The sequence below is a fragment of the Ursus maritimus genome, unplaced genomic scaffold (assembly GCF_017311325.1).
Source record: "Ursus maritimus isolate PB19 unplaced genomic scaffold, ASM1731132v1 scaffold_6, whole genome shotgun sequence".
NCBI lineage: Eukaryota > Metazoa > Chordata > Mammalia > Carnivora > Ursidae > Ursus > Ursus maritimus.
The window spans coordinates 77006931-77017748 of NW_024426774.1; positions in this window are offsets into that span (position 1 = coordinate 77006931).

A 10818-nucleotide genomic window follows, 5' to 3' on the forward strand; every position below is an offset into this window, starting at 1 on the left:
AGCAAATGTTGAGAACTCGTTCTTTCTGATAGCTGAGTAATATTCCATGGTATATATGGACCACAACTTCTTAATCCAGTCAAGGCAAGAAACAACAATTGTTGGAGAGGATGTGGAGAAAGGGGATCCCAAAGTAGGTTTTGATGTGTTTCTCTTTACTGAATTATTCCAAACTTTCTTTTTAATCACTTTTAAGTTTTTAACTACTTTCTTTATACAGTAACAATTCACTTACTTGAAGGTTGCTTATTCAACAAATTCACAACCAACAACCAGAAAGCTAGAAGGAAAAAGCTGAGTAGTTAAATTAGCAGTACAAAGATGCAACACTAAAGATTTACACATGTCTCACCATTTGTTTAGGTCTTCTCTGATTTCTCTCAACGTTTTGTAGTTTTTAGTGTATAGGTCTTACACTTTTTTTCACACTTATCCTTAAATTTTTCATAATTTTTGTAATAGTGTAAATAGTATTGTTTTAAATTTCAATTTCCACTTGTTGCTAGTATATAGAAATCTGTTATTCATTCCATAGGTTACTTAGGGGTGTGTTATTTAGTTTCCAAATATTTCAGGATTTCGACATACTTTTCTATTATTGATTTCTATTTTCAATCCAGTGTGGTCAGAGAATATACGTTGTATGACTTGACTTCTTGGATCTCTTAAAATTTATTGAGACTTGTTTTGTGGTTCATATATGTAGTATATTAGTAAATGGTCCATGTGCACTTGAAAAGAATTTGTATTCTGTTGCTTCGTGGAATGTTCTATAAATGTCAGTCAGGTCAAGCTGGTTGGTAATACTGGTCAAGTCTTCTATATCCTTACTGATTTTCAGTGTACATGTTTTACTGATTTTTGGGAGAAGGATATTGAAATCTCCAACTATATGAATTTATTTCACCTTACAGTTTTTTCTGTTTTTGTTTCATATATTTTGAAGAATCAGTATTGTTAAGATGTCAATTCTCCCCCAAATTGATCTATGAATTCAAATCTATCTCAATCAAAATCCCAGCATGCCTTTTTGTAGAAATTAGCAAGCTAACTCTGAAACTCACATGAAAATACACAGTATCTAAAATATCCAAAATGACTTTTTAAAAAAAGAACAAAGTAGAGTCTTCAAGACTTATTATAAAGCTATGTAATCAAGAGAGTGTGGTTTTGGTGTCAAAATAAACATGTAGATCCACGGAATAAGAGAGAGATTCCAAAAACAAATCCACACATGCATATTGGCAATTGATTCTCACAAAGCCTACTCAGTAAAGAAAGGATAGTCTTTTCAATCAACAAAGCTGGACTAATTGGATATCTACAGGCAAAAAAGAGGAGGAAAAGAAGGAGGAGGGGAGGAAAAGGAGAAGGAAAAAAACTTTTATCTATACCTAGCATTGTATATGAAAATTAACTCAAAGATTATTGACCTAAAAGTAAAACTATAGAACTTCTAGGGGAAAAGATGCATAGAAGAGAAACTTTGTGACTCTGGGTATTCTATTTGACAGCAAAATCAAAATCCATAAGAGAAAAAAAGAAAAAAGGAGCTCCTTACATCTGGAAACTGGTCTGAGACTTAGAGCCAGGCCTCAGTATTATTACAAAGCTAGCCTGATGCTCACAACTAGTTAAAGTTGCTCACCTGTCAGATATAAACAATCTCATAAAACACCAGTATCAGACAAAGTCACCCTGACACCATGATAAAGTGAGAAAAAAACAAGGTCACTATTGGGTCGCCTGGGTAGCTCAGTTGGTTAGGCAGCCAGCTCTTGATTTTGGCTCAGATCATGATCTCAGGGTCCTGGAATTAAGCCCTGAGCTGAGCTCTGTACTTGGCGGGGAGTCTACTTAAGGAATCTATATACCTCTCCCTCTGCCCCTCCCCCTGCTTGCACATGCATACTTGCACACACTCTCTCTTTCTCAAATAAATAAATCTTTAAAAAAACCAAGGTCATTGTACAACCCACAAAATATTGAACATCCCCTTCTCCCAGCTAAAATGAATGATTACTACTTCTTTAGCAAGTGCAGCTTTATCCTCGTTCTGGTTTGCTCTCCTTTTAAATAAGATTTAGTAAGATACCCAATTATAGAATTGTACCTACCAAAAGCCAAATTACCCAACCAAAGCCGAAACCCCATAAGAGGTTTTCTAACATCATCTCACGAAGACTTCCCATGGTTCCCCATGGTAAGTGTTCTCCCACACTGCAATGAATAATAAACCAAAATATAAATTATAAAAATATAAAATACAGTGTGCCTGGTAGTTTGGGGCATTGATGAATTGATAAATTGGATGTATGAAAATTGAGAACTTCTATCCTTCAAAAGAGACTGTTAAGATATGCCCTATACTTCCTGAAACCAATACTGTACTATATGTTAAGTAACTTGAATTTAAAAAAATATGCCCCACACTTGAAGAAATATTGATAAATCATGTATCTGATCAAGGGCTTGTATCAAGAATATATATAGAACACTGGAAACTCAATAATAGGAAAACATAACTGACTTAAAAAGTGGGCCAAAGATTTGAACAGTCACTTAACTACGAAGATATATTGATGGCAAATAGATACATGAACAGATGCTCAGATAGATAAATAGTTGCCTAGTACAGGTTGTAAAATTAGGACAACTCAAAATCATCATAGGAGTGCAATAGCTTGGCAGCTACTGAAGTCCGCTCAAGTAGAATGTGATTTTAAGGTATTTTGTTTCTTTTTTTTTAAATCATTTTGAAAATTAAGGCAACAAGCAGGAACTTCTGCCCTGACCTCAATTATAGGAGGAAGGGACAATTTGGCAAAGTGGGAGTGATGTGAACTTGCAAGAAACTCTTTGTTATGTTAGAGTGAATTATAGACAAGGAAAAAGAGACTGGTATTATTTGCCATGTGCCTTAAACCTTAAAAAGTATATTTCATAATTTCCATAGAAGAGAGAATCATGAATTATGATGAAACTTTATAAAAGAAAGAAGACTCACAAACACGAACTACTGACAATATATTATTAATTGAAGTCACAGTGGTCATGGGAATTGGGGGTAGGTTCAGATTATACCCAAACTCACAGGATGTTGTAGACTTCAGCTTTTACTTTGAATGAACTGGGATGCTATTGGAAGGTTTTAAGCAGAGGGCTAACATGGTTTGACTCACATTTGAAAATGTTCACACTGGTTGCTATGTTAACCTATAGCAGGTTATTATATAACCTCAATAATAACATAAGAAACTTACAGCATACTTCCACTCTCCATCCCACCTTTTGTGCTAGTCTGTCCTAGATATTTTTTCTGAAAAAAAAAAAAATCTTCATTTTGCCCTTAATTGTTTTTAGTGATCACAGAATTCTTTAAAAAAATTTTTTATTTATTTGAGAGAGAGAGAGAGAGCACAGAGGGAGAGCAAGAGGGAGAAGCAGACTCTCCGCCGGGCAGAGAGCCCGATGCAGGGCTCAATCCCAGGACCCTGAGCTCATGACCCGAGTCAAAGACAGGCGCTTAACCAACTGAGCCACCCAGGTGCCCCTGATTACAGAATTATAAGTTGAAATTTACTTTCTTTCAGCAATATAAAGATGTTTTCCATTGCTCTGGCTTGCATAGCTTCTGATAAGTCTATGATTATTCTTTGTTCCTCTTTAGGTAATATGTCTTTGTTCTTCTGATCACTCTTAAGGTTTTCTGTTTCAGAAATTTGATGTGTCTTAATGTATTTTCTTGAGGGGGGTTATTTTCACTCTTTGGGCTCATTGAGTTTCTTAGACTCAATGAATATATATAGTTTAGATCAAATTGGGAAATTTGGGGGCCATTATTCCTTCAAATATATGTTTCTGTCCCTCCTCTTCTCCTTTTGGTAGTTCAAGTACACTAGAGTACTTGATATTGTCCCATGGGTCACTGAGGCCCTGTTAATTTATTTTCAGTCTTTTGTATCCCTGTGCTTCATTTTGAATAGTTTATGTATACATTTTAGATACTAATACCAGCTATTGCTATGTCTTCAAGTTCACTAATCTTTTCTTTTGCAGGATCTAATCTGTACATTTTTTCCTATCCAGTGAATTTTTTAATTTTCAGAGATTTTTTTTGCCCCTTAAAGGAATGTTATGCACTTATTGGAAATGAGACTTTCAGAGGATTTTTTATAACATAGACAAATGCTTATGAGATGAAACACAATAAAATATATTCACTTAAAGCATAAATTTAAAAAACCAAAATTATACAGCATGGACCTCAAAATTTAAAATGCATAGAAAAATGACCAGGAGAAAATACTGCAAATATAAAGAATAGGGTGTTGTTTCCAGGAGACAGGATTATATGAGTACTTTAATTGTTTCTTTGGTCTCCTTATACTGTTATTACTTCCAAAACTTCTACAGAGAGCATTATATTGGGCTCAAAGTAAGAATGACAATCTCTTTTTAAAAAAGTAGTACAGAACTTCAAAGGAAGCTTTGAACTGTGTGCTTCTTTTAGGATGTTCTTTTGTCTGTACAGTGCTTAATGGATGAAAAGTTGATTCTGACAATCTAAATGGTCACCAAGAAGGCATTACCTTAATATATCACGGGAAGTCAGAGATCAACAAGTAGGCAGCCACTAAATGTCACAAAGCTCATGAAGTCCACTGACTTAAGAAAGTTCTGTGAAATACTCTTAATGAGAGAAAGCAGGCTTCAAAATGCTTGAATAAAATCAAACCCATTGTTTAAACACAAAATTAGAAATACTTTTCTGCACAGAAAAAAGTGCCAGGTCACCCAATGGTTTATTCTGGCTATTTGTGAGTAATCTAAATTTTAAAAAATTTAATTTACAGTTTTAATGTAAATGTTCTCAATTCTAATAATAGGGACTACAACTTTGAATTCATATATTTTAAAATCCAATAGCAGTTATTTTTTATTAAGTTTGAAATTTTAATTCCAGTATACTTAACATACAGTGTTATATCAGCTTCCAGGTGTGCAATATAGTGATTCAACAGTTCTATACATTATTCAGTGCTGACCATGATAAGTGCACTCTTTATTCCCCATCACTATTTCACCCATCCCCTACCCACCTCCCCTCTGGTGACCATCAGTTTGTTCTCTATAATTAAGAGTCTCTTTCTTGGTTTGTCTCTCTCTCTCTCTCTCTGCTTTTCCTTTTCTCATTTGTTTTGTTTCTTAAATTCCACATATAAGTGAAATCATATGGTATTTCTCTTTCTCTGACTGACTTATTTTGCTTAGCATTATACTCTCTAGCTCCATCCAAGATTTCATTCTGTTTTTATGGCTGAATAATATTCAGTTGTATCTATATATCACCTTTTCTTCTTTTTTTAAGATTATATTTATTTATTTGAGAGAGAGCAAGAGCGAGAGAGAGCACAAGCAGGGCGAGGGGCAGAGGGAGAGAGAAGCAGATTCCCCCCTGAGCAGAGAGCCCAACATGGGGCTCAATCCTATGATTGTGGGATTATGACCTGAGCCTAAGGCAGATGCTCAACTGACTGAACCACCCAGGTGCCCCTTTATCACCTTTTCTTTATCTATTTATCTATTGATGGACACTTGGATGCTTCCATAGTTTGGCTATTATAAATAATGCTGCAATAAACATAGGAAGGCAGGTATCCCTTTGAATTAGTATTTTTGTATTTTGGGGGTAAATGCCCAGTAGTGAAATTACTGGATTGTAGGGTAATTCTATTTTTAACTTTTTCAGGAAACTCCATACTGTTTTCCACAGTGGCTACACCAGTTTGCATTGCCACCAGCAGGGCACAAGGGTTCCTTTTTCTCCACATCTTTGCCAACACTTGTTCTTTCTTGTGTTGTTGATTTTAGCCATTCTGACAGGTGTGAGGTGACATCTCATTGTAGTTTTGATTTGCATTTCCCTGATGATAAGTGATGAGCATTTTTCACGTGTCTGTTGGACACCTAGATGTCTTTTTTTTTGGTGGGGGGAGAAATGTCTGTTCATGTCTTCTACCCATCTTCTAATTGGATTATTTGGTTTTTGGGTGTTGAGTTGTGTAAGTTCTTCGTATACTTTGGATACTAACCCTGTATCAGATATGTCATTTGTAAATATCTTCTTTCATTCAGTAGGTTGCCTTTTGGTTTTGTTATTTCCTTCACTGTGCAGAAACTTTTTATTTTGATGTAGTCCCAATAGTTTATTTTTGCTTTTATTTCCCTTGCCTCGGGAGACATATCTAAAAAAATGTTGCTGTGGCTGATGTCAGAGAAATTACTGCCTGTGCTCTCTTCTAGGAATTTTACGGTTTCAGGTGTCACATTTAGGTCTTTAATCTGTTTTGAGTTTATTTTTGTGTATGGCATAAAGAAAATGGTCCAGTTTCATTCTTCTGTATGTAGCTGTCGTTTTCCCAACACCATTTGTTAAAGAGACTGTCTGATTCAATTTCATTGCTGGTAATCAGTCTGTTCAAATGTTCTATTTCTTCCTACTTCAGTTTTGGTAGGTTACATGTTTCTAGGAATTTACATATTTCTCATATGTTGTCCAATGTATTGGCATATAATTTTTCATAATATTCTCTTATAATACTTTGTATTTCTGTGGTGTCTATTGCTATTTCTCCTCTTTCATTTCTGATTTTGCTCATTTGGGTCCTCTCTCTCTATCTTTTTGATGACTCTGGCTAAAGGTCTATCAATTTTGTTGATCTTTTCAAGGAATCGGCTCCTGGTTTCATTGATGTGTTTTATTGTTTTTTTAGTTTCTGAATCATTCATTTCTGTTCTAATCTTTGTTATTTCCTTCCTTCTGCTGATTTTGGGCTTTGTTTGTTCTTTTCCTAGCTCCTTTAGGTGTAAAGTTAGGTTGTTTATTTGTGATTTTTCTTACTTCTTGAGGTAGGCCTGAATTGCTATAAAATTCCTTCTTAGAACCACTTTTGCTGCATCCCAAAGGTTTTGCACCATTGCGTTTTCATTTTCATGTAATTTTTTATTTCTTCTTTGATTTCTTGGTTGACCCATTCATTGTTTAGTAGCATGCTATTTAACCTCCTTGTATTTGTGCTCTCTCCAGATTTTTTCTTGGGGTTGATTTCTAGTTTCATAGTGTTGTGGTCAGAAGAGATGCATGGTATGACTTCAATCGTTTTGAATTTGTTGAGACTTGTTCTGTGGCCTAGTTTGTGATCTATTCTGGAGAATGTTCTATGTGCATTTGAAAAGAATGTGTATTCTGCTCTTCGAGGATGGAATGTTCTGAATCTATCTGTTAAATCCATCTAGTCTGGTATGTCATTCAAAGCCACCGTTTCCTTACTGATTTTCTGTTTAGATGATCTGTCCATCCAGGTAAGTGGGTTATTAAAGTCCCCTACTATTATTGTGTTACTATCTATTAGTTCCTTTATGTTTGTTATTAACTGTTTTATGTATTTGGGTGCTCCCATGTTGGGTACATAAATATTTATAATTTCTATGTCTTCTTGTTGGATTGTCCCCTTTATTACATAGCAGCCTTCTTTTTCTCTTGTTACAGTCTTTGTTTTAAAGTCTATTTTGTTTGATATAAGTATTGCTACCCAAGTTTTCTTTTGACATCATTTGCATGATAAATGTTTCTCTGTCCCCTTCACTTTCAATCTGCAGGTGACTTAGGTCTGAAATGAGTCTCTTGTAGGCAGCATATAGATGGGTCTTATTTTTTTTATCTACACTGTCATCCTATGTCTTTTGATTGGAGCATTTAGTCCATTTACATTCAAAGTAACTATTGATAGATATGCATTTATTGCCATTTTATTACTTGTTTTGTGGTCGTTTTTGTAGTTTTTCTCTGATCCTTTCTTCTCTTGCTCTCTTTCATGTTTTGTTGGCTTTCTTTAGTGATATACATGGATTCCTTTCTCTTTATTCCTTGTATATATATATTACTGTTTTTTTATTTGTGGTTACCATTAGGTTTATGTAGAACATTTCTGCATATCGCCATTTATATTAAGTTGATGGTTGTTCACGTTTGAACACATTTCTTACTTCTCTCCTCCACCCCGTGTTCTAGGTGTATGGTGTCATAGTTAAACATCCTTTTATCTTATGAATCCCTTGACTGGTTTTTACAGAAATACTTATTTTTACTGCTTTTGTGTTCTTTACTTTTCATACTCCCACTTACAGTCTTTCCTTTCCACTTAAAAGTCCCCTTTAATATTTCTTGTAGGGTGGGTTTCGTGGTCAGGAACTCCTTTAGCTTTTATTTGTCTTGGAAACTCTTTATCTCTCCTCTTTTGAATGATAGCCTTACTGGATAGAGTGTTCTTGGCTGCAGAGTTTTCCCTTTTAGCTCTGAATATATCATGCCATTTTCTTCCAGCCTGCAAAGTTACTGCTAAAAAATCTGCTGACAGCCTTTGGGGTTTTTCCTGTGTAACTGTCTTCTATTCTCTTGCTTTAAAACTTTTTCTTTATCATTACTTTTAATTACTGTGTGTCTTGTGGGCTTCCTTGGGTTGATCTTTTTAGGGGGAATCTCTGTGCCTCCTGGATCTGGATATCGGTTTCCTTCCCCAGATTAGGGAATTTTTCAGCTATTATTACTTCAAATAAATTTTCTACCCCCTTTTCTCTCTTCTTCTTCTTCTGGGACTCCTATAATATGCATGTTATTATGTTTGATGGAATCACAAGTTCCCTAAAACTATTCTCAATTTGCATAATTTTTTTCCTCTAATTTGCACAGCTTTATTACTTTCCGGTACTCAGTCTTCCAGGTCATTAATTCCGTCCTCTGCTTCATCTAGCCTGCTATTTATTCCATCAAGTGTATTTTAAATTTCATTTATTATGTTCTTCATCTCTGATTGGTTCTTTTTTATCTCTTTGTAAAGGGTCTCACTGATGTCCTCCACTCTTTTCTCGAGTCTAGTGAGTATCTTTATGATCATTACTTTAAAATCTCTATCAGGCATACTACTTATATCTTATTCACTTTGGTCTTTTGCTGTGGTTTGGTCCTGTTCTTTCACTGGGGAGATGTTCCTCTATCTCCTCATTTTGTCTAACTCTGTGTCTGGTTTGTGTGTGTGTGTGTGTGTGTGTGTGTGTGTATTCGGAAAGTCAGCTACATCTCTTTCTCTTGAAAGTAATGACCTTATGAAGAAGAGGTCCTGTAGTGCCCTGCAGTGCAATGTGCCCTGTTCCCCAGGACCTGGTACTTTGGGGAGTGACTCCTATGTGTGTTGCCCATGCACTGCTATTTAGTCCTGGCCTCTTTTCCTTTCAGTCCAGTTGTCTGCAGAGGTTCTCTTTGCCTGTTGTGAGCAATGTTTGGTCCTGGCCAAGTGTGTGGGGGGGTACGTTTTAACAAGGTATGTTCTGGTCTGCTCACAAAATGAGACCTGCCACCACTGCCACTGCCACCAAGGCCACACAAAAGTTGTGGGTAGGAAGTCAGGGTAATGGCAAGTTTTGTGATGTTCTTCTCGGGTAGGGACCCTGCAGCACCAGGACTAAGTCAAGCATGACTGGGAAGGGGGGGATCTGCTAAAGCATGGGGGGAGGGCTTGGTGTAAGCAAGTTAGGTAGGGAGCATTGGTGACATGCTGGCTCCCAACGGTGGGACTGTGTTTATGCTGGGGGCAGAGGAGGGAAAAGGTACCTACCAATTCCTTTGTTTCTAGAAGATTCTCCTGGTGATTCCTGCCTGTCTGGGCCACACTCTGAGATGAGTAATAAACACTCTCCCTCCTATCTGCCCATCACATTTTTTTCAAACTGCTTCTTCCCTGCTGTCTCCTTAAGGGCGGGGTCTCAACTTCTTACTGCCCTCCAGGCTCTCCCAGAGCCAAGCCCTTTGATTTATTTTTAAGATTTTATTTATTTATTTATTTGATAGAGATAGAGACAGCCAGCAAGAGAGGGAACACAAGCAGGGGGAGTGGGAGAGGGAGAAGCAGGCTTCCAGCGGAGGAGCCTGATGTGGGGCTGGATCCCAGAACGCCAGGATCATGCCCTGAGCCGAAGGCAGATGCTTAACAACTGAGCCACCCAGGCGCCCCCCAAGCCCTTTGATTTTTAAAATTGTAGGCTTTAAGGCCTGCTGGTTATAAGAACTCTTAAGATTTGGCCTCTCTTACTTTTCAAAGCCAAATGTTATGGGAATTTGTTTTCCCAGTGCAGACTCCTTGGTGTGATAGTCTGTGTTTTGCCCTTCTCTGTGCCACCTGTTCCCTCCCCACCACAGACAGCCATGATCCGTTTCAGTCCCAAACCATGTCTTTGCCTTCCTACCTTCTTTGATGTGGCCTCTTTTCTATCTTTAGTTGTGAAGTTCGTTCTGCCAGCCTTCAGATCATTTTGGAGGTTATTTTGGGGTTATGCTGTATCCGTGGGACAAGGTAAGTTTAGGGTCCTCCTACTCCACCATCTGCCCAGCCTCTCCCCCCTCCCCATCCAGTAATCTCAGAGATTGTTTTTAATCTCTAGAAATTCCATTTTGTTCTTTTATATATTTTTCACTTCTGTCCTTACTATATTAATATATTCTTTTAAATAACTTAAACAGAATTATAGTAGCTGTTTTAATGTACTTTTCTGTCAATTCCATCATTTCTATCATTTCTGGATCTTTTCCTGTTGCCTAATTTTTCTCCTAGTTATGCGTCACATTTTTCTGTTTTCTGGCATGTCTAGTAATTCTTAACTGGATGCTGGAAATTACAAATTTTATTCTGGTAAGTATCTAGATTTTTGTTCTTAAATGTGTAGGGCATTTTTTTTTGATAGATTATTTTCAGCTCCTTTTGA